This window comes from Pinus tabuliformis, chromosome 2_2 (genome assembly GCF_031772625.1).
Source record: "Pinus tabuliformis cultivar Carrire ecotype Pingquan chromosome 2_2, CPIR1, whole genome shotgun sequence".
Taxonomy (NCBI): Eukaryota; Viridiplantae; Streptophyta; class Pinopsida; order Pinales; family Pinaceae; genus Pinus; species Pinus tabuliformis.
In genome coordinates this window covers 234607794-234632526 of record NC_142300.1, presented here as the reverse complement: position 1 = coordinate 234632526, position 24733 = coordinate 234607794, and the positions used below count along the sequence as shown (strand labels likewise).

The 24733-nt window shown below is 39.1% G+C and overlaps 1 pseudogene; it reads left to right on the top strand.

The window, feature by feature from the left end:
- The first annotated feature begins 4424 nt into the window (after window positions 1-4424).
- On the top strand, window positions 4425-4859 carry LOC149192173 (uncharacterized; annotated as a pseudogene).
- Window positions 4860-24733: the final 19874 nt, after the last annotated feature.

Here is a 24733-nt window from a genome sequence, read left to right as displayed (position 1 = left end):
TAGACAGAAGTTGGAGGCAGTTTTGTCGGCTTTTCAGAAGCTGGGTTTTCGTAGTTCAGCATCTCTTTTCTCGGCTTGGGCGGTCTATCAATTGGGTTGAAGAAAAAGCTGAAGAAGTTGCATTTTTGCAGCATTTGTTGATTTCGGTGTGTCTACTTTAGGTCCTTTTAGGCCGCCTTTTGATCTAGATCTCTAAACTTCATATCGGTTTTTGATCTGGGTGTGGCTTCTTTTGAAGATTGGATAAGGCATACATTGCATTCCTGGATCTGAAGTTGGTACTTGAAAGCTTTTGGACTTGGGTCTCTGGATTTTTGGTTGATTATATCCCTTGGACAACGTTGGGCTTCTTAGAATTGAGGTCGTTTTACCCTTAGTTTGCTTTGAAGAAGGCGAGGAAACATCAGGGAAGTGAAATGGTCGCACCCAAGCCCGAGGACATCACTCATCCACCAATGGAACAACTACCAGGCCTGGAATACTGCATAGACTCTAACCCCCTCGGTCGGAGACAATTATTTTGGGTTTTCAACACTACATTTTGATGTTGGGAACTACAGTCATGGTTCCAACTTTTCTTGTTCCAGCGATGGGAGGAAATGATCATGACAAGGTGCGAGTAATACAGACATTGTTATTTGTTGTTGGGCTCAATACGCTTCTGCAATCATTATTTGGAACACGTTTGCCAACATATTGTTCATATTGTTGAATCAAAGTCTTTAAAGCTATACGCTGATAACTTTATGCGTCACATTATCAAGTGTGAAGAGATTATTAGTGATTTGGACAGAGTAAGCTTGAATAAGATGGTTGCTGTTTTTGCATTCTGGAAATGCTATTGCAACTGATAAAGGGCAAACAGGCAATGCATCCATTAATCAGCCAGTGAGGTACCAGCCAGCTTCATACAGTTATATTTGGAACAGTCAATGGTGTTATTGATGTCATTGCATCGTTTCCTCAGGAGAAATATCTGTTTCTTGAAAAGTTGCAAGCAAATCTTTTCAAAACAATCAAGGGAGTAAGGTGCTTAAGCCATGAGCAATGGTGATCATTTAGCTATGAAAGGAAGACTCTGTTTTTAAAAACTCAGCAGTTTCGTAGCGCGCTACGAAACTGCTGTAGGTGATGATTTTAACACAGACAGGCAGTTTGGGATTATGAGCGGGAATTTTGAAAAGGAGACACCTAAAGGATATGCAAGACATCAGATGGAGCTAACATAGCCATTCAGATCAAGACAGGTGTACATTTAAAAAGGTGGAATATTTTAACCCAAGTTCAAATTTCTGTTGTAAAGCCCCTTTATCACCGTTCAAAGGGTATTTAATGATTTGCATGCAAGGAACTTTTGCCTACACACATGTTCATCGATGCAGCCTACAACACATCAAGAACGTGGCAGTGTTCCACATTTTGGGTTATTAAAGGCTAGAAGACATGCTGCTGTACATTCGAGCAATTTGAGGAAAACTGGAACCGAGAAGCAAGGGACATCTCCTAACACTACTGAACAGTTAAAGATTCAACGTTCAAGGTCGATATGGAGTATTAAACATCCAGCTCAGCCAAATTGAAAAAGAGACCAGGTGTCAAAGAACAAGGAGAAGTCATTATGCATAGAAAATAGAGTTAGAGTCATAATTAATTTAGAACTCTTTAAAACTCCAGTCAGCACTTTATTGTATTTAATAGTTAGTTGCATAACTGATAGGTGTCATTAGAGGTAGTTATCAAATTCCCCTCATGCTGGAGGAGGAAGCTCAAATTAGTTAGAATAAGGATTCTATATATAGCTGAAACAACAATGTAATGAGGGTTGGGAAATTTTATAACAGAAGACTGTTTTGGCTTATGTAAAGACAGAGTTCAGTAATATAAGTTGGCTGCTTTTCTTCTCAGGATTCATGAAGGATTTCCATGTTCAGAATGTGTGATTTTATTTTTTCCTTAATGTCTTTTACAGTTGCATAGATGTGTAATCACTCAGAATTCACTGATTGTGCTCTGATTTCCTGTATGCATTTATGAACTGTGGTTTTATATGAGTTGTGTTCTGAACATCTAAATGCTAAATGCCCTGACTTCTATGTAAAGGCAGTATCATTGTTTACTGAAGTATGGTTGACTCCATAGGCCCAATGGAAACTAGTTTTATGTTTGTCCAACCTTCATTTTTGTCAATGTTATTCCACAAGAGTTAGCCATCTTATTATTAGTCAAAATCAATAACCCTTTGAGAGAGCCCTCTCAGGCTAAGGAGGCTAAGCCTTAGTCAAAAGATTGGTTTGAAATAGTTACTTGAAGTCTTCCTGGTTTGTAGCCTTCCAGGGCTTGATTTTGAGATAACATTTTGGTGCGTCTGCCGGGAGCCTGAAGATTACTCATTCCCGAAATTATGAAGCTGAACTTCTGAAGGTAGCAGGAGCTCAGAAATCTTTTTGAGGCTGCAAAACTACCTTGGCGACTCCACACATCAAATAATAAATTGGAAGGTGACTCCACTACTAGAAGATCAGTAGCTTGATGAAGTTTCAATATGAATTCCACTGCAAGAATGAATGCCAGGTATGCTCCTATGAATCGGTCTCATATCCCTGGTTTTCCAAATCCCATGCCCAAGGTTGATTGGTTAGATGATCTTCCAATATTCAAAGATGAAAAGAAGGACAATGCTGCTCTTCATTTGGTTAAATTCCATATGCATGTACGCAGTCTTAAGGTTCATTTTCCTGAGGATTGTCTCATGAGGATGTTTATGACCACTTTAGAAGGAAAAGCATGGTCTTGGTATAAAAATTTGGAAAATGGTTCAATATATTCGCTTGCTAGTTTTCATGATGAATTCTATGAGATGTATAAAGAATGTTATCCATCCTTATTGCTGCTTAAAGATTGCTGTAGGCATTCTTTAAGTCTTATTCAGTACTTGGAAGATTGTTATGATGATGATGAATTTATGGATGAAGAAATTTTAGAGGCTCTTCATAACAATGCATTTCAGCACCAAGAAGAAAGTATAATATCTCATGAAACGCAGCATGAAGATCAGCAGGGGTTTACTTGTGAAAACCATGTTCAATCCTCTAATATTGATGTAGAGATGCAGCAGATTTGTCAGGCTTCAGATCATTATGAGTATGAAATTGATTGCAAACAGCAAGAAGAAGTGGGAGATAGCTTTTACGACCCTCAGGCAGAGGAAAAGGTTGGTTTTTTATGTCAAACTTCTCAGCAGCTTACAACAATAAATGATCATAAGAAAGAGGAAAATTACATTGTTTGTAGGCAGCATTCAGAAAAGCAGTTCGATAGCATATCAAAAGAATCTTGTGTGGCTGAGAATCAGTTGTCTAAAGATGTAGAATGTTATGATGATCATCAACATAACCATGTATTCTATGACCCTATAAGTGAATATATGGACAAGCTTTGCACTCCGGTCTTTCATTTTCATTTGCATTATGAAGATCAAGTATATTATGAGTTGATTTGGTCATCTCAATACCATGGTTATTTTGAGGTTGAATGCAGTCAAGAGCCTCCAATATCAGAGAAGACAATTGATTGGCTTTATTGGAAATATCATGTTGCTTGAGCTACAAGTGGAGCTTGCAGCTGATAGGGTAGGTAGGTAGGAAAGTGCAAATAAGCTCAAGGTTGACTGAGCAATTTTTTTTAGTAGTGGTAGATATAGACTTCTTTCTCCTACAGTGATCATCAAGCTTAAGCCCGAGGTGAAGCCCCAAGGAACTTAAAGAAGATGTTTGTCAAATATATTTTATAAGGCACTGGAACTGCAGGTTCTTAGTGTACCACAAGGGCACACTATCCCAAGTGGAGCCACTGTTATCACTGACAAAATTTCAATGCCAAATGTCTTACATTTGGTTTGATGGTAAAGCACATAAATCCTTTTCAGCAGTTTCGCAGCGCAACATGCTTTAAGTGATTTCGTAGCGCATAATTCATATTTTGCACTGGCTGCGCTACGAAATTGGGGATTTGTTCGAATCCATACCATTATTTCACAACTGTCATATCCATCAACAATTGTCAGCCTATACACTTCGTCTATCTTTCTTTATGGATGGCTGTATTTGGTACTGAGTGGATTAGAAAGGTCACTGGTTAACCAAGCAGATATGAGAATTTTTTTTTTCCTCTTGAGGCAGTTCTTGCATCGTAGTCTCTGGTTCAGATAGGTCTACTAATGGCCTTGCCAATGGTTATGGAGTTTGGCTTGGAACGAGGCTTTCGGTCCGCATTAAGTGATTTTGTTGTCATGCAGCTGCAACTTGCCTCTGTCTTTTTCACATTTTCTCTGGGTACAAAGACTCATTATTTTGGCAGGACGATTTTGCATGGTGGTGCAAAGTATAGGGCCACTGGGCGAGGTTTTGTGATGAAGCATGAGAAATATGCAGAAAAGTGATGAAGTTGTGTATGACGAACTTTTTTCATATGCTTGTCCTAAATTTATTACTCCTTCAGTACCAAACTATGATGAAGCTCTTGTAAATTATAACCAGGATGCATATAGGCTTCAGTTGAAGCTGTTCTTATCAGAAGTAAGACAACAACAACTTTTGTCAGGTCTACGGAGCTTCTTGAAGTCGTATACATCCATCTCAATGGAAAAGCTCGCGAATTTTATGGACATTGATGAGTCTACCTTAAGGACAACTCTTATGACATACAAGCATAAGACTCATGTAATTGATCATGATGGAAGAATTATATCAAATGCGGATGTTGACTTTTATATTGATGAGGATGTTGATGGGTGGGCATATCATCTGATTTTTACATGCGGAATGCAAAGAAAGGTTTGGCTTTTTTGGGTTTTCATTTAATAGACAGAAGTTGGAGGCAGTTTTGGCAGCTTTTCAGAAGCTGGGTTTTCGTAGTTCAACATCTCTTTTCTCGGCTTGGGTGGTCTATCAATTGAGTTGAAGAAAAAGCTGAAGAAGTTGCATTTTTGCAGCATTTGTTGATTTGGGTGTGTCTACTTTAGGTCCTTTTAGGCCGCCTTTTGATCTAGATCTCTAAACTTCATATCGGTTTTTGATCTGGGTGTGGCTTCTTTTGAAGATTGGATAAGGCATACATTGCATTCCTGGATCTGAAGTTGGTACTTGAAAGCTTTTGGACTTGGGTCTATGGAATTTTGGTTGATTATATCCCTTGGACAGCGTTGGGCTTCTTAGAATTGAGGTCGTTTTACCCTTAGTTTGCTTTGAAGAAGGCGAGGAAACATCAAGGAAGTGAAATGGTCGCACCCAAGCCCGAGGACATCACTCATCCACCAATGGAACAACTACCAGGCCTGGAATACTACATAGACTCTAACCCCCTCGGTCGGAGACAATTATTTTGGGTTTTCAACACTACATTTTGATGTTGGGAACTACAGTCATGGTTCCAACTTTTCTTGTTCCAGCGATGGGAGGAAATGATCATGACAAGGTGCGAGTAATACAGACATTGTTATTTGTTGTTGGGCTCAATACGCTTCTGCAGTCATTATTTGGAACACGTTTGCCAACATATTGTTCATATTGTTGAATCAAAGTCTTTAAAGCTATACGCTGATAACTTTATGCGTCACATTATCAAGTGTGAAGAGATTATTAGTGATTTGCAAAGAGTAAGCTTGAATAAGATGGTTGCTGTTTTTGCATTCTGGAAATGCTATTGCAACTGATAAAGGGAAAACAGGCAATGCATCCATTAATCAGCCTGTGAGGTACCAGCCAGCTTCATACAGTTATATTTGGAACAGTCAATGGTGTTATTGATGTCATTGCATCGTTTCCTCAGGAGAAATATCTGTTTCTTGAAAAGTTGCAAGCAAATCTTTTCAAAACAATCAAGGGAGTAAGGTGCTTAAGCCATGAGCAATGGCGATCATTTAGCTATGAAAGGAAGACTCTGTTTTTAAAAACTCAGCAGTTTCGTAGCGCGCTACGAAACTGCTGTAGGTGATGATTTTAACACAGACAGGCAGTTTGGGATTATGAGCGGGAATTTTGAAAAGGAGACACCTAAAGGATATGCAAGACATCAGATGGAGCTAACATAGCCATTCAGATGAAGACAGGTGTACGTTTAAAAAGGTGGAATATTTTAACCCAAGTTCAAATTTCTGTTGTAAAGCCCCTTTATCACTGTTCAAAGGGTATTTAATGATTTGCATACAAGGAACTTTTGCCTGCACACATGTTCATCGATGCAGCCTACAACACATCAAGAACGTGGCAGTGTTCCACATTTTGGGTTATTAAAGGCTAGAAGACATGCTGCTGTACATTCGAGCAATTTGAGGAAAACTGGAACCGAGAAGCAAGGGACATCTCCTAACACTACTTAACAGTTAAAGATTCAACGTTCAAGGTCGATATGGAGTATTAAACATCCAGCTCAGCCAAATTGAAAAAGAGACCAGGTGTCAAAGAACAAGGAGAAGTCATTATGCATAGAAAATAGAGTTAGAGTCATAATTAATTTAGAACTCTTTAAAACTCCAGTCAGCACTTTATTGTATTTAATAGTTAGTTGCATAGCTGATAGGTGTCATTAGAGGTAGTTATCGAATTCCCCTCATGCTGGAGGAGGAAGCTCGAATTAGTTAGAATAAGGATTCTATATATAGCTGAAACAGCAATGTAATGAGGGTTGGGAAATTTTATAACAGAAGACTATTTTGGCTTATGTAAAGACAGAGTTCAGTAATATAAGTTGGCTGCTTTTCTTCTCAGGATTCATGAAGGATTTCCATGTTCAAAATGTGTGATTTTATTTTTTCCTTAATGTCTTTTACAGTTGCATAGTGTGTAATCACTCAGAATTCACTGATTGTGCTCTGATTTCCTGTATGCATTTATGAACTGTGGTTTTATATGAGTTGTGTTCTGAACATCTAAATGCTAAATGCCCTGACTTCTATGTAAAGGCAGTATCATTGTTTACTGAAGTATGGTTGACTCCATAGGCCCAATGGAAACTAGTTTTATGTTCGTCCAACCTTCATATTTGTCAATGTTATTCCACAAGAGTTAGCCATCTTATTATTAGTCAAAATCAATAACCCTTTGAGAGAGCCCTCTCAGGCTAAGGAGGCTAAGCCTTAGTTAAAAGATTGGTTTGAAATAGTTACTTGAAGTCTTCCTGGTTTGCAGCCTTCCAGGGCTTGATTTTGAGATAACATTTTGGTGCGTCTGCCGGGAGCTTGAAGATTACTCATTCTCGAAATTATGAAGCTAAACTTCTGAAGGTAGCAGGAGCTCAGAAATCTTTTTGAGGCTGCAAAACTACCTTGGCGACTCCACACATCAAATAATAAATTGGAAGGTGACTCCACTGCTAGAAGATCAGTAGCTTGATGAAGTTTCAAGATGAATTCCACTGCAAGAATGAATGCCAGGTATGCTCCTATGAATCGGTCTCATATCCCTGGTTTTCCAAATCCCATGCCCAAGGTTGATTGGTTAGATGATCTTCCAATATTCAAAGATGAAAAGAAGGACAATGCTGCTCTTCATTTGGTTAAATTCCATATGCATGTACGCAGTCTTAAGGTTCATTTTCCTGAGGATTGTCTCATGAGGATGTTTATGACCACTTTAGAAGGAAAAGCATGGTCTTGGTATAAAAATTTGGGAAACGGTTCAATATATTCGCTTGCTAGTTTTCATGATGAATTCTATGAGATGTATAAAGAATGTTATCCATCCTTATTGCTGCTTAAAGATTGCTGTAGGCATTCTTTAAGTCTTATTCAGTACTTGGAAGATTGTTATGATGATTATGAATTTATGGATGAAGAAATTTTAGAGGCTCTTCATAACAATGCATTTCAGCACCAAGAAGAAAGTATAATATCTCATGAAACGCAGCATGAAGATCAGCAGGGGTTTACTTATGAAAACCATGTTCAATCCTCTGATATTGATGTAGAGATGCAGCAGATTTGTCAGGCTTCAGATCATTATGAGTATGAAATTGATTGCAAACAACAAGAAGAAGTGGGAGATAGCTTTTACGACCCTCAGGCAGAGGAAAAGGTTGGTTTTTTATGTCAAACTTCTCAGCAGCTTACAACAATAAATGATCATAAGAAAGAGGAAAATTACATTGTTTGTAGACAGCATTCAGAAAAGCAGTTCGATAGCATATCAAAAGAATCTTGTGTGGTTGAGAATCAGTTGTCTAAAGATGTAGAATGTTATGATGATAATCAACATAACCATGTATTCTATGACCCTATAAGTGAATATATGGACAAGCTTTGCACTCCGGTCTTTCATTTTCATTTGCATTATGAAGATCAAGTATATTATGAGTTGATTTGGTCATCTCACTACCATGGTTATTTTGAGGTTGAATGCAGTCAAGAGCCTCCAATATCAGAGAAGACAATTGATTGGCTTTATTGGAAATATCATGTTGCTTGAGCTACAAGTGGAGCTTGCAGCTGATAGGCTAGGTAGGTAGGAAAGTGCAAATAAGCTCAAGGTTGACTGAGCAATTTTTTTTAGTAGTGGTAGATATAGACTTCTTTCTCCTACAGTGATCATCAAGCTTAAGCCCGAGGTGAAGCCCCAAGGAACTTAAAGAAGATGTTTGTCAAATATATTTTATAAGGCACTGGAACTGCAGGTTCTTAGTGTACCACAAGGGCACACTATCCCAAGTGGAGCCACTGTTATCAATGACAAAATTTCAATGCCAAATGTCTTACATTTGGTTTGATGGTAAAGCACATAAATCCTTTTCAGCAGTTTCGCAGCGCAACATGCTTTAAGTGATTTCGTAGCGCATAATTCATATTTTGCACTGGCTGCGCTACGAAATTGGGGATTTGTTCGAATCCATAGCCATTATTTCACAACTGTCATATCCATCAACAGTTGTCAGCCTATACACTTCGTCTATCTTTCTTTTTGGACGGCTGTATTTGGTACTGAGTGGATTAGAAAGGTCACTGATTAACCAAGCAGATATGAGAAAATTTTTCTTCCTCTTGAGGCAGTTCTTGCATCGTAGTCTCTGGTTCAGATAGGTCTACTAATGGCCTTGCCAATGGTTATGGAGGTTGGCTTGGAACGAGGCTTCCGGTCCGCATTAAGTGATTTTGTTGTCATGCAGCTGCAACTTGCCTCTGTCTTTTTCACATTTTCTTTGGGTACAAAGACTCATTATTTTGGCAGGACAATTTTGCATGGTGGTGCAAAGTATAGGGCCACTGGGCGAGGTTTTGTGATGAAGCATGAGAAATATGTAGAGAAGTGATGAAGCTGTGTATGACGAACTTTTTTCATATGCTTGTCCTAAATTTATTACTCCTTCAGTACCAAACTATGATGAAGCTCTTGTAAATTATAACCAGGATGCATATAGGCCTCAGTTGAAGCTGTTCTTATCAGAAGTAAGACAGCAACAGCTTTTGTCAGGTCTACGGAGCTTCTTGAAGTCGTATACATCCATCTCAATGGAAAAGCTCGCGAATTTTATGGACGTTGATGAGTCTACCTTAAGGACAACTCTTATGACATACAAGCATAAGACTCATGTAATTGATCATGATGGAAGAATTATATCAAATGCGGATGTTGACTTTTATATTGATGAGGATGTTGATGGGCGGGCATATCATCTGATTTTTACATGCGGAATGCAAAGAAAGGTTTGGCTTTTTTGGGTTTTCATTTAATAGACAGAAGTTGGAGGCAGTTTTGGCAGCTTTTCAGAAGCTGGGTTTTCGTAGTTCAGCATCTCTTTTCTCGGCTTGGGCGGCCTATCAATTGGGTTGAAGAAAAAGCTGAAGAAGTTGCATTTTTGCAGCATTTGTTGATTTGGGTGTGTCTACTTTAGGTCCTTTTAGGCCACGTTTTGATCTAGATCTCTAAACTTCATATCGGTTTTTGATCTGGGTGTGGCTTCTTTTGAAGATTGGATAAGGCATACATTGCATTCCTGGATCTGAAGTTGGTACTTGAAAGCTTTTGGACTTGGGTCTCTGGAATTTTGGTTGATTATATGCCTTGGACAGCGTTGGGCTTCTTAGAATTGAGGTCGTTTTACCCCTTAGTTTGCTTTGAAGAAGGCGAGGAAACATCAAGGAAGTGAAATGGTCGCACCCAAGCCCGAGGACATCACTCATCCACCAATGGAACAACTACCAGGCCTGGAATACTGCATAGACTCTAACCCCCTCGGCCGGAGACAATTATTTTGGGTTTTCAACACTACATTTTGATGTTGGGAACTACAGTCATGGTTCCAACTTTTCTTGTTCCAGCGATGGGAGGAAATGATCATGACAAGGTGTGAGTAATACAGACATTGTTATTTGTTGCTGGGCTCAATACGCTTCTGCAGTCATTATTTGGAACACGTTTGCCAACATATTGTTCATATTGTTGAATCAAAGTCTTTAAAGCTATACGCTGATAACTTTATGCGTCACATTATCAAGTGTGAAGAGATTATTAGTGATTTGGACAGAGTAAGCTTGAATAAGATGGTTGCTGTTTTTGCATTCTGGAAATGCTATTGCAACTGATAAAGGGCAAACAGGCAATGCATCCATTAATCAGCCAGTGAGGTACCAGCCAGCTTCATACAGTTATATTTGGAACAGTCAATGGTGTTATTGATGTCATTGCATCATTTCCTCAGGAGAAATATCTGTTTCTTGAAAAGTTGCAAGCAAATCTTTTCAAAACAATCAAGGGAGTAAGGTGCTTAAGCCATGAGCAATGGCGATCATTTAGCTATGAAAGGAAGACTCTGTTTTTAAAAACTCAGTAGTTTCGTAGCGCGCTACGAAACTGCTGTAGGTGATGATTTTAACATAGACAGGCAGTTTGGGATTATGAGCGGGAATTTTGAAAAGGAGACACCTAAAGGATATGCAAGACATCAGATGGAGCTAACATAGCCATTCAGATGAAGACAGGTGTACGTTTAAAAAGGTGGAATATTTTAAATACAAGTTCAAATTTCTGTTGTAAAGCCCCTTTATCACCGTTCAAAGGGTATTTAATGATTTGCATACAAGGAACTTTTGCCTGCACACATGTTCATCGATGCAGCCTACAACACATCAAGAACGTGGCAGTGTTCCACATTTTGGGTTATTAAAGGCTAGAAGACATGCTGCTGTACATTCGAGCAATTTGAGGAAAACTGGAACCGAGAAGCAAGGGACATCTCCTAACACTACTGAACAGTTAAAGATTCAACGTTCAAGGTCGATATGGAGTATTAAACATCCAGCTCAGCCAAATTGAAAAAGAGACCAGGTGTCAAAGAACAAGGAGAAGTCATTATGCATAGAAAATAGAGTTAGAGTCATAATTAATTTAGAACTCTTTAAAACTCCAGTCAGCACTTTATTGTATTTAATAGTTAGTTGCATAGCTGATAGGTGTCATTAGAGGTAGTTATCGAATTCCCCTCATGCTGGAGGAGGAAGCTCGAATTAGTTAGAATAAGGATTCTATATATAGCTGAAACAACAATGTAATGAGGGTTGGGAAATTTTATAACAGAAGACTGTTTTGGCTTATTTAAAGACAGAGTTCAGTAATATAAGTTGGCTGCTTTTCTTCTCAGGATTCATGAAGGATTTCCATGTTCAGAATGTGTGATTTTATTTTTTCCTTAATGTCTTTTACAGTTGCATAGATGTGTAATCACTCAGAATTCACTGATTGTGCTCTGATTTCCTGTATGCATTTATAAACTGTGGTTTTATATGAGTTGTGTTCTGAACATCTAAATGCTAAATACCCTGACTTCTATGTAAAGGCAGTATCATTGTTTATTGAAGTATGGTTGACTCCATAGGCCCAATGGAAACTAGTTTTATGTTTGTCCAGCCTTCATATTTGTCAATGTTATTCCACAAGAGTTAGCCATCTTATTATTAGTCAAAATCAATAACCCTTTGAGAGAGCCCTCTCAGGCTAAGGAGGCTAAGCCTTAGTCAAAATATTGGTTTGAAATAGTTACTTGAAGTCTTCCTAGTTTGCAGCCTTCCAGGGCTTGATTTTGAGATAACATTTTGGTGCGTCTGCCGGGAGCCTGAAGATTACTCATTCCCGAAATTATGAAGCTGAACTTCTGAAGGTAGCAGGAGCTCAAAAATCTTTTTGAGGCTGCAAAACTACCTTGGCGACTCCACACATCAAATAATAAATTGGAAGGTGACTCCACTGCTAGAAGATCAGTAGCTTGATGAAGTTTCAAGATGAATTCCACTGCAAGAATGAATGCCAGGTATGCTCCTATGAATCGGTCTCATATCCCTGGTTTTCCAAATCCCATGCCCAAGGTTGATTGGTTAGATGATCTTCCAATATTCAAAGATGAAAAGAAGGACAATGTTGCTCTTCATTTGGTTAAATTCCATATGCATGTACGCAGTATTAAGGTTCATTTTCCTGAGGATTGTCTCATGAGGATGTTTATGACCACTTTAGAAGGAAAAGCATGGTCTTGGTATAAAAATTTGGAAAATGGTTCAATATATTCGCTTGCTAGTTTTCATGATGAATTCTATGAGATGTATAAAGAATGTTATCCATCCTTATTGCTGCTTAAAGATTGCTGTAGGCATTCTTTAAGTCTTATTCAGTACTTGGAAGATTGTTATGATGATGATGAAGTTATGGATGAAGAAATTTTAGAGGCTCTTCATAACAATGCATTTCAGCACCAAGAAGAAAGTATAATATCTCATGAAACGCAGCATGAAGATCAGCAGGGGTTTACTTGTGAAAACCATGTTCAATCCTCTGATATTGATGTAGAGATGCAGCAGATTTGTCAGGCTTCAGATCATTATGAGTATGAAATTGATTGCAAACAACAAGAAGAAGTGGGAGATAGCTTTTACGACCCTCAGGCAGAGGAAAAGGTTGGTTTTTTATGTCAAACTTCTCAGCAGCTTACAACAATAAATGATCATAAGAAAGAGGAAAATTACATTGTTTGTAGGCAGCATTCAGAAAAGCAGTTCGATAGCATATCAAAAGAATCTTGTGTGGTTGAGAATCAGTTGTCTAAAGATGTAGAATGTTATGATGATCATCAACATAACCATGTATTCTATGACCCTATAAGTGAATATATGGACAAGCTTTGCACTCCGGTCTTTCATTTTCATTTGCATTATGAAGATCAAGTATATTATGAGTTGATTTGGTCATCTCACTACCATGGTTATTTTGAGGTTGAATGCAGTCAAGAGCCTCCAATATCAGAGAAGACAATTGATTGGCTTTATTGGAAATATCATGTTGCTTGAGCTACAAGTGGAGCTTGCAGCTGATAGGGTAGGTAGGTAGGAAAGTGCAAATAAGCTCAAGGTTGACTGAGCAATTTTTTTTAGTAGTGGTAGATATAGACTTCTTTCTCCTACAGTGTTCATCAAGCTTAAACCCGAGGTGAAGCCCCAAGGAACTTAAAGAAGATGTTTGTCAAATATATTTTATAAGGCACTGGAACTGCAGGTTCTTAGTGTACCACAAGGGCACACTATCCCAAGTGGAGCCACTGTTATCAATGACAAAATTTCAATGCCAAATGTCTTACATTTGGTTTGATGGTAAAGCACATAAATCCTTTTCAGCAGTTTCGCAGCGCAACATGCTTTAAGTGATTTCGTAGCGCATAATTCATATTTTGCACTGGCTGCGCTACGAAATTGGGGATTTGTTCGAATCCATAGCCATTATTTCACAACTGTCATATCCATCAACAGTTGTCAGCCTATACACTTCGTCTATCTTTCTTTATGGACGGCTGTATTTGGTACTGAGTGGATTAGAAAGGTCACTGATTAACCAAGCAGATATGAGAAATTTTTTCTTCCTCTTGAGGCAGTTCTTGCATCGTAGTCTCTGGTTCAGATAGGTCTACTAATGGCCTTGCCAATGGTTATGGAGGTTGGCTTGGAACGAGGCTTCCGGTCCGCATTAAGTGATTTTGTTGTCATGCAGCTGCAACTTGCCTCTGTCTTTTTCACATTTTCTCTGGGTACAAAGACTCATTATTTTGGCAGGACAATTTTGCATGGTGGTGCAAAGTATAGGGCCACTGGGCGAGGTTTTGTGATGAAGCATGAGAAATATGTAGAGAAGTGATGAAGCTGTGTATGACGAACTTTTTTCATATGCTTGTCCTAAATTTATTACTCCTTCAGTACCAAACTATGATGAAGCTCTTGTAAATTATAACCAGGATGCATATAGGCCTCAGTTGAAGCTGTTCTTATCAGAAGTAAGACAGCAACTGCTTTTGTCAGGTCTACGGAGCTTCTTGAAGTCGTATACATCCATCTCAATGGAAAAGCTCGCGAATTTTATGGACGTTGATGAGTCTACCTTAAGGACAACTCTTATGACATACAAGCATAAGACTCATGTAATTGATCATGATGGAAGAATTATATCAAATGCGGATGTTGACTTTTATATTGATGAGGATGTTGATGGGCGGGCATATCATCTGATTTTTACATGCGGAATGCAAAGAAAGGTTTGGCTTTTTTGGGTTTTCATTTAATAGACAGAAGTTGGAGGCAGTTTTGGCGGCTTTTCAGAAGCTGGGTTTTCGTAGTTCAGCATCTCTTTTCTCGGCTTGGGCGGTCTATCAATTGGGTTGAAGAAAAAGCTGAAGAAGTTGCATTTTTGCAGCATTTGTTGATTTGGGTGTGTCTACTTTAGGTCCTTTTAGGCCGCCTTTTGATCTAGATCTCTAAGCTTCATATCGGTTTTTGATCTGGGTGTGGCTTCTTTTGAAGATTGGATAAGGCATACATTGAATTCCTGGATCTGAAGTTGGTACTTGAAAGCTTTTGGACTTGGGTCTCTGGAATTTTGGTTGATTATATCCCTTGGACAGCGTTGGGCTTCTTAGAATTGAGGTCGTTTTACCCTTAGTTTGCTTTGAAGAAGGCGAGGAAACATCAAGGAAGTGAAATGGTCGCACCCAAGCCCGAGGACATCACTCATCCACCAATGGAACAACTACCAGGCTTGGAATACTGCATAGACTCTAACCCCCTCGGCCGGAGACAATTATTTTGGGTTTTCAACACTACATTTTGATGTTGGGAACTACAGTCATGGTTCCAACTTTTCTTGTTCCAGCGATGGGAGGAAATGATCATGACAAGGTGCGAGTAATACAGACATTGTTATTTGTTGCTGGGCTCAATACGCTTCTGCAGTCATTATTTGGAACACGTTTGCCAACATATTGTTCATATTGTTGAATCAAAGTCTTTAAAGCTATACGCTGATAACTTTATGCGTCACATTATCAAGTGTGAAGAGATTATTAGTGATTTGGACAGAGTAAGCTTGAATAAGATGGTTGTTGTTTTTGCATTCTGGAAATGCTATTGCAACTGATAAAGGGCAAACAGGCAATGCATCCATTAATCAGCCAGTGAGGTACCAGCCAGCTTCATACAGTTATATTTGGAACAGTCAATGGTGTTATTGATGTCATTGCATCGTTTCCTCAGGAGAAATATCTGTTTCTTGAAAAGTTGCAAGCAAATCTTTTCAAAACAATCAAGGGAGTAAGGTGCTTAAGCCATGAGCAATGGCGATCATTTAGCTATGAAAGGAAGACTATGTTTTTAAAAACTCAGCAGTTTCGTAGCGCGCTACGAAACTGCTGTAGGTGATGATTTTAACACAGACAGGCAATTTGGGATTATGAGCGGGAATTTTGAAAAGGAGACACCTAAAGGATATGCAAGACATCAGATGGAGCTAACATAGCCATTCAGATGAAGACAGGTGTACATTTAAAAAGGTGGAATATTTTAACCCAAGTTCAAATTTCTGTTGTAAAGCCCCTTTATCACCGTTCAAAGGGTATTTAATGATTTGCATACAAGGAACTTTTGCTTGCACACATGTTCATCGATGCAGCCTACAACACATCAAGAACATGGCAGTGTTCCACATTTTGGGTTATTAAAGGCTAGAAGACATGCTGCTGTACATTCGAGCAATTTGAGGAAAGCTGGAACCGAGAAGCAAGGGACATCTCCTAACACTACTGAACAGTTAAAGATTCAGCGTTCAAGGTCGATATGGAGTATTAAACATCCAGCTCAGCCAAATTGAAAAAGAGACCAGGTGTCAAAGAACAAGGAGAAGTCATTATGCATAGAAAATAGAGTTAGAGTCATAATTAATTTAGAACTCTTTAAAACTCCAGTCAGCACTTTATTGTATTTAATAGTTAGTTGCATAGCTGATAGGTGTCATTAGAGGTAGTTATCGAATTCCCCTCATGCTGGAGGAGGAAGCTCGAATTAGTTAGAATAAGGATTCTATATATAGCTGAAACAGCAATGTAATGAGGGTTGGGAAATTTTATAACAGAAGACTGTTTTGGCTTATGTAAAGACAGAGTTCAGTAATATAAGTTGGCTGCTTTTCTTCTCAGGATTCATGAAGGATTTCCATGTTCAGAATGTGTGATTTTATTTTTTCCTTAATGTCTTTTACAGTTGCATAGATGTGTAATCACTCAGAATTCACTGATTGTGCTCTGATTTCCTGTATGCATTTATGAACTGTGGTTTTATATGAGTTGTGTTCTGAACATCTAAATGCTAAATGCCCTGACTTCTATGTAAAGGCAGTATCATTGTTTACTGAAGTATGGTTGACTCCATAGGCCCAATGGAAACTAGTTTTATGTTTGTCCAGCCTTCATATTTGTCAATGTTATTCCACAAGAGTTAGCCATCTTATTATTAGTCAAAATCAATAACCCTTTGAGAGAGCCCTCTCAGGCTAAGGAGGCTAAGCCTTAGTCAAAAGATTGGTTTGAAATAGTTACTTGAAGTCTTCCTGGTTTGCAGCCTTCCAAGGCTTGATTTTGAGATAACAGCGTTGTTAAGTTCATTCAATTTATTTTAGGTTGATCTTTTTAGAAGTTTGCCTTTTGAGGTTCACCATGAGATGTATGATACAATTCCTAAATGCAGTCTAAAGATGATAAGCAAGCTTTATATCTTTTAAACTTATGAAAATCTTAGCTACTAAGGGAAAAGAAAGACACCATCTTTTCTCAAAGAGCAATCAGCGCACTCTAATGCACTTTTCCTAAATCAAACATGCAAACTATCAAGATGCAAATGCACAATGCAGGTGTTTGTTTTCCGCTTTCTTAGTATTGATGCCTACAAAGAAAGCTTTTTGTACAACTTTGAATTTGCTTTTAAATGACAAGTACAAACAAGTTTACTTTTTCCAAATCAGAAAGGGTAGAAGAGATTACAACACTTAACGATTTTCGAAATGAATACTTGTTTCGACACTCAAAAGAGACAAACCCAAACCAAAAGCAAAAGTAAATGTATAATCAACTGCAAACAGCCAATGAACTCTCTCCTAAGATCACAATCAACAGATCTGAATCAAGGGCTACAGGATGATTATTTCACTCATGCAAAGGAAAACTATAAATGACGCCACAAACACATAAAAACACTCACAGTCTTTTTGTACAAAAGGAGGCGGAATTTAAGCAGAGAAAAGGAGTTATCAGACTGGTACCTATGCTGGTTACAGGCTGCAAAAATCAGAGATCAAAACAAGGCAAAACAGAGCAGAGAACCCGAGCTGCACAAGGCCTAACTGGACCAACGCAACCTCAACACAGGGGTTTTGACATTCAGTGCAGGTAGCCTTCACGGGACCTGCATTGAAATGCATAACCTCTTCACAAGGGTCGCGCTGAAGGAGAAACGAGAGTTTCTCACTGGTTCTGGGTCACAGATTGCTATTTAATCTACAGTTTCAGGCCAAATCAAAGCAACAAGCAAGGTACAATCAAAGGGATGCTTTGAGGGGGTACTAAGATCTATCACAAAGGATCATCAAATCATTTGTGAGTCCATTGTTCAGATCATAGACAAGTCCAGTGGTTGGATCAAAGCAACAACTGTCTACTTTGCATCTGGGAATAGCAGATGCAGTTCGATTGTTGCTGTTGAGTCTATGAAACAAACAATGATGGAAACACAAATAAAATGACTAAACAGATCTCCCCAGCGGAGTCGCCAATTTGTTGTGGGGAAAAATGCCTATGCAGGACGATCCTATCCACCTAAGGTGTGACAGTGCCTTAGCAAAAAACAGAGACAGCTATTCTAGTATTCTTCCTTTATGAATTAAGAATGAAGAGAGATGGATGGACTAACCGGTGTCTTCCGTTTGTCCCTCGATCCGGTTTCTCTTCTCTTGGAGAGTTCCCAGCTACTTGCCTTCTCGCTCGCCCAACTTCAAGAGGTTTCTGCAAGATCACAAGAAGAGAACACTACACAAGACATGGATTCATATTCATAACTAGTTCAGGATTAGAAATAAACTAAACATACTAATGCAATCATACATAAAAAATACATCAGTATATAGGAGAAACCAAGATAGCTCTATTGATGAATAACAAGGTTCAGGAAGAGATACAACCCAGAGGGCTCCAATCTAGCATCTCCTTCCCAGCAAATGGAATTCCTATCTTCACCGCCTTCAAAGCATTAAGCACCCAATGATTCCAATCTCAAACCAACAACAATTCTTTGCAATAACAAAATTCCAGCCTCTAGATCTCATGGAGGAGAGATCCATATATAGATGTTTGGAGAGAGGATGAGTCAGCTTGAGATCTGACTAGTGTCCTCTCCCTTTGTCAGTTCTTGATTCCACTTGGAGGTTCTTGCTTCCACTTGGAGATTTGGAACCTCTTACTCATCATCAGTCGAATTCCCTGAGGCAAGTGTCATTGAGGAAGATTTTGGAAGCTTCCTGGGCTTTGACACCTCGTGGAATGAACTTGCCACATGTCAACTCTCGCTCAGCGCAGGTAGCCAGTGTTGCCTTTGACATTCAACGCAGGTAGCCAGTGTTGGCTTTGACATTCAGCGCAAACAGCTAGTGGAGCCACTGAATTGATCCTGAATTGACTTGTTTTTGAGCAGTTTCTGGTGGAGAACTTCTGTGAATTGCTGTGGTTTGTTAGCCTTGTTCCTCTAGGGGTAGGAAAAACATGTTTAGGGACTTTGGATCCCTTAGATTATGGACATTTCATGCTCAATGCTGTAAGGTACAAAAATGCCTATAGCAATGTTGAACCCCCTTAATGATTTTAGGCCACACATTGTGAGAAAAATGAATAATAAGCTTAAACCCAATATAATCTACAACATATTTCATGACATGTAACCCTCACTCGGCTAGGGGGCATGGGTATTATTGTCGCCGTTGACTATTTTACGAAATGGGTAGAGGTGATGCCTACATTAAATAACAATGGTGAGACAACTGCACTTTTTTTCTTCAACCATGTGGTTTCACGGTTTGGTGTATGTTGGCTTGAGGGGGCCTAACCCAGGTTCAATGTTAAATAGGCAAACAAATCCATACACTACTCGCCCTTTTCGCATCAGCCTGTGGAGCGCAGACCAAAGTCTAACCCGAAGCAGTATGGGGGGATGTTGGAACCAAGTTTTCGCACCCTAAGATGGTTGTGATGTCGTTTTATTTCTTCTATCCCTACCTTTGCGCAGGTGATCTTACTCTAGGGCTTGTAAGATAAACCCTCTATTCTGGCTTTCAATACCTTTGCGAAAGTATATGATCGACCTTCGTACAGCCCTAACCTAGGGCTCAGGTACTTTCATACTGTTATGGTAGTGCACCATGGAGATTCCTCAATTACCCTAAGTGGTTTGCTTATCTTGCCGAATACTTAAAGTTATCACCACGTAATCAGATATTCGTAATTATGTCTAATTTTTCAATGTAACTATATTCATTCGAGCATCATAGAAGCATAATAAAGGAAATTTATACACAAAATATCTAGATCCATCAACAGAAAAAATACACAGAAATTGCAGAATAACTCCTTTTATTAATATCTTCCAAGTGTTACAGACTCTGTTCACCCTGCAAACATAGCTGCAGGGGTCTGCACACTCAGCTGTGGACTTCTACCCGAGGCCTCTGCGCACTCAGCTACATAGCCTCTACCTACGCTACAACCCAAGACTCAGACTTCTTGCTCGAAAGCTATGACTCTCTTACTTGTTCTATACTTCTAACTACTTAGAGCTTAGCTCTTTTTATACAATCCCATGGTTCGCAGACCATGGGCAGATCTCTTATAGCTGACTTTACTTTACAAAACTAAGGGCGAACTACCCTTTATGACATATAACACCTTCGCGCTCCGAGACCACAAAATTCGGAGTCTTTTCAATAATATTACAAAAATTGACTTAAACATGGGATTTTAGCCCCAAAAATTCCCTTGGGGGATCCTGCTCCCAACAGGCCCCCAACACAAACATCATGACTCGCCCTCGAGTCATTCGGTAGGTGCGGAGATCTTTACTTGAAGCCCGTCTAGCTCGACCCTGATGACCGCAACTTTGGCTATGCATTGAGTTGTTTCCTGCTTCGCATCTTCAACTATCTTCTCATTTACTACCCCTGCGTTGTCAGTGTGAAGCTGTTGTTGCGTTGCTTGTAGGGTCGCAAGATTGCCTTCAATGTTTCCCGTGACTGCGTAAGATTCCTCCAGCTAGGGCTTTAGTCACGCTATCCTGATATTCATTTCCATGAAGATCCAAAAGTTCTTGTTGTCTCGAATGCGCTCTACGTCCTTGGTCTCCCACAACGAAGCGTACTTCACTTCTTCAGGAAGGTCCGGTGCGATTGAGGGGAATTGACTCTCTTCTGGTAGCTCCCATGCTACGAGTACAATCGATAGTAAGAGCCACATGTTAGGAATTATATATTATGGAGCAATGGAACACATAAAATATTGCAGAAATATAAACACAAAAAACGCATAAAACAAGAGAGACACAGATATACGTGGTTCACCCAGTTTGGGCTACATCCACCCCGAACAACCAGTCCTTCCTTTCTATTATCCAACAAAATGTAGAGACACAACCTACAGCAGATCCGTTGTAATATCCTCTGTTTTCTCTCACAGTCTCACCTCTCTAATTCCCGCTCACAGAATACACATCTATCACACAACCTCAAATACAATTCCCTCATACATAGAGAGGGGTTGCCTTCTAGGGAAAAAAACCCTAAACTAAACATAAGTTCTACCGTCAAATCATCCACCTAATGAATGGCCCATATTGACTAGAAATTACTATACTTTTACAAGGCAATTTTACAGTTGTTTTTAGCTTCGGGGGCACTGCCCCCAAAACCCCCCGCCAGGGGGGGGCTCCCAAAGGCCGCATCTGCCCCCCCTTGACCCCCCCTGCAGCGAATATTTTACGGGCGGCGTTTCCACCCCCATTTCGAACTGGGGTCCAATGTGGTGATACCTTTGAATATAGAAGATAATCAGGCTCCACACCCAACAATCTCCCACTTGGAGACTGATTGTAGCAACTCCACCGCTGCTCCATTTGCTGGATAATGACTCCTCTTTGGACCTGGCTGTTTCTCATCTTCATTGTCATCCTTGAAGACCAATTGAAATTGAGAATATTCTCAGTTTCTCCCTGGTTACAACTTTTGTTAGCATATCTACAGGATTCTGGCTAGTGTGTATCTTTTCCAGCTTCAACTCTCCATCTTACAACACTGATCGTATGAAATGGTACTTGAGCTGTATGTGTTTAGTCCTGGAATGAAATGCTGAGTTCTTTGCAAGATGAATGGCACTTTGGCTATCACTGTATAACGTGCCCATATCATGCTCCTTACCCAATTCACCCATAAAACTTTGTAACCAAATCATTTCTTTACTAGCCTCTATAGCAGCAACATACTTTGCTTTTGTTGTTGAAAGTGCAACAACACTTTGGATTTTTGAAACCCAACAGACAACTGTTCCTCCAACAGTAAATACATATCCTGTAGTGCTCCTCCTGTTATCTCTATCACCTGCCATATCTGCATCAACATATCCTTGTAGGGAGATGTTTGAACCACCAAAGCATAATGCTTGATTTGTGGTACCTTTCAAATATCTGAGAATCCATTTCACTGCCATCCAATGTTCCTTTCCTGGATTGTTCATGTACCTGCTTACAACTCCCACTGCATGTGCAATATCAGGCCTTGTGCATACCATTGCATACATTAAGCTTCCAACTGCTGATGCATATGGAACTTTAGACATATAATCCATGTCTTCTTGGGTCTTTGGGCACATTTCCTTGCTAAGTCTGAAATGGCTAGCAAAAGGTGTACTAATTGGTTTTGCATTGTGCATGTTAAATCTTTTCAACACCTTTTGTATGTACTCATTCTGAGACAATGTTAATTTACGATTTTTCCTGTCTCTAGTTATTCTCATACCAAGGATTTGTTTTGCAGCTCCAAAATCCTTCATTGCAAATGAATTTGCCAATTTTCTTTTGAGCACAATTATTTCTTGCATGTTAGATCCCGCAACAAGCATGTCATCTACATACAATAACAATATAATATAGCTGCCATCATTTTGCTTTTTCAAATAAACACAATGATCAGAGTGACATCTAGTATAACCTTGTTCAGACATAAACTTGTCAAAGTTTAGATAGCACTGCCTTGGAGCCTGTTTTAAGCCATACAAGCTCTTCTTCAACCTGCACACTAGTTTCTCCTTTGCTTTCACCTCATATCCTTGTGGCTGCTGCATATATATCTCTTCCTCCAAATCCCCATGGAGAAAGGCTGTCTTTACATCTAACTGCTCAAGATGAAAATCTTCAGCTGCTGCAAGACTTAAAATAGTTCTGATTGAAGTCATTTTAACAACAGGAGAAAATATTTCATCAAAATCAATACCTTTCTTCTGTGCAAACCCCTTCACCACAAGTCTAGCTTTATACCTCTGTTTTCCTCCATCTTCTTCCTTCAGCCTATAAACCCATTTATTCTTCAATGTAGTTTTTCCTACAGGCAACCTGACTAAATCCCAAGTCTGGTTATGCATTAAGGAGTCCATCTCTTCTTCCATGGCTACCTCCCACTTCTTCCTGCTTTCAACTTGCATTGCTTCTTCATAACATTCAGGTTCTTAAATAATATAATGAAGGAGAGTATCGTTCAGGGGGTCTACTTATCCTGGTAGATCTTCTAACACCACTTTCAGGTGTTTGGGGTGCCTGTTGTTGTTGTGGTGGTTGCTGTTGTTGTGGTTGTTGATTATTATTATTTTCAGGCACCTTTACTTTTTCAGTGATTTCATCAAGAACTGCGTATTCCTTGTTTTCCTTTTCCTGTTTCTTTTCCTGCAACTGATTCTTATACAAGACCTTTTCATTGAATATTACATCTCTGCTCCTAATGATATTGTGATTTTCGTAATCATATAAGCGATAACCAAAATCATTAATACCATATCCAATAAAGGTACATTTCTTTGACTTTGCCTCAAGCTTTGTTCTATTTTCTTTATCAATATGGACAAAGGCCTCACAACCAAAAGGCTTTAAAATAGAGTAGTTTACCTTTTTACCTATCCATGCTTCCTCTGGAACACCACCATCCAAGGAACTTGAAGGCCCTCTATTTATTAGATAAACAACAGTATCTACAACATCTGCCCAAAACTGTAAAGGAAATCCTGCATGCAATCTCATGCACCTTGCACACTCCATGATTGTTCTGTTCATCCTTTCTGACACACCATTTTCTTGTGGTGTTCTTGGAATTGTCTTCTCTCTGTGAATTCCATGCTCTGAACAGTACCTATCAAACTCTTTGCTGCAATATTCACCTCCATTTTCTGATCTAAGACACTTTAATTTCTTTCCTGTCTCAATCTCAACCAAAGCTTTCCATTTCTTGAAAGTATCAAATACATCAGATTTATTCTTAATACAATAAATCCAAGTTTTTCTAGTTGCATCATCAATAAAAGTAACATAATAATGAGAGCCACCGAGAGATGATACCTGAGCAGGTCCCCATACATCTGTATGCACAAGATCTAATTTTTCATTCTTCTTTTCTTTCCCAACTCTGAGAAATCTGACTCTCTTCTGTTTTCCATAAATGCAATTATCACAGAAGTCCAAATCAACATTCTTCAAACCCGGCAACAAATTCCTTGAGTGAAGAATCTTCATCCCCTTTTCACTCATGTGTTCGAGCCTATGATGCCATAATGCTGCATCTGCTCCTTTGGAAGTTAAAGCATTAACAGAGTTAGAAATACCATTGCATAAATACAATGTACCAACCTTTTCGCCTTTTGCTATTACCAGGGCTCCTTTGGTGACCTTCCAAGCTTTATCTGTGAAAGTTGTCACACAACCTTCACCGCCTAACTGCCCTGTTGAAATCAGATTTTTCTTTAGATCTGGAACATGCCTTACCTCCTTTAATAGCCATTGGTTTCCATTCTGCTGTTTTACAAGAACCTTACCCATTCCAACGATTTTACAGGGTTTATCATCACCCAGACGAACTTGTCCAAAATCTCCTTGAACATAGTCATGAAAGTATTTCTTATCAGGTGTGGCATTGAATGAAGCCCCTGAATCTACCACCCAAGAATCAATAATATTTTTGAAAGAAAAAATCAAAGCATCTTGTAACACCTCACCTGTCACATTTGCTTCATGATTCTTTTCTTGCTGTGCATCTCCTTCTTTTCCCTTCCGAGATCTATAATCTTTCTTTAGGTGTCATTTCTTTCCACATTTCCAGCA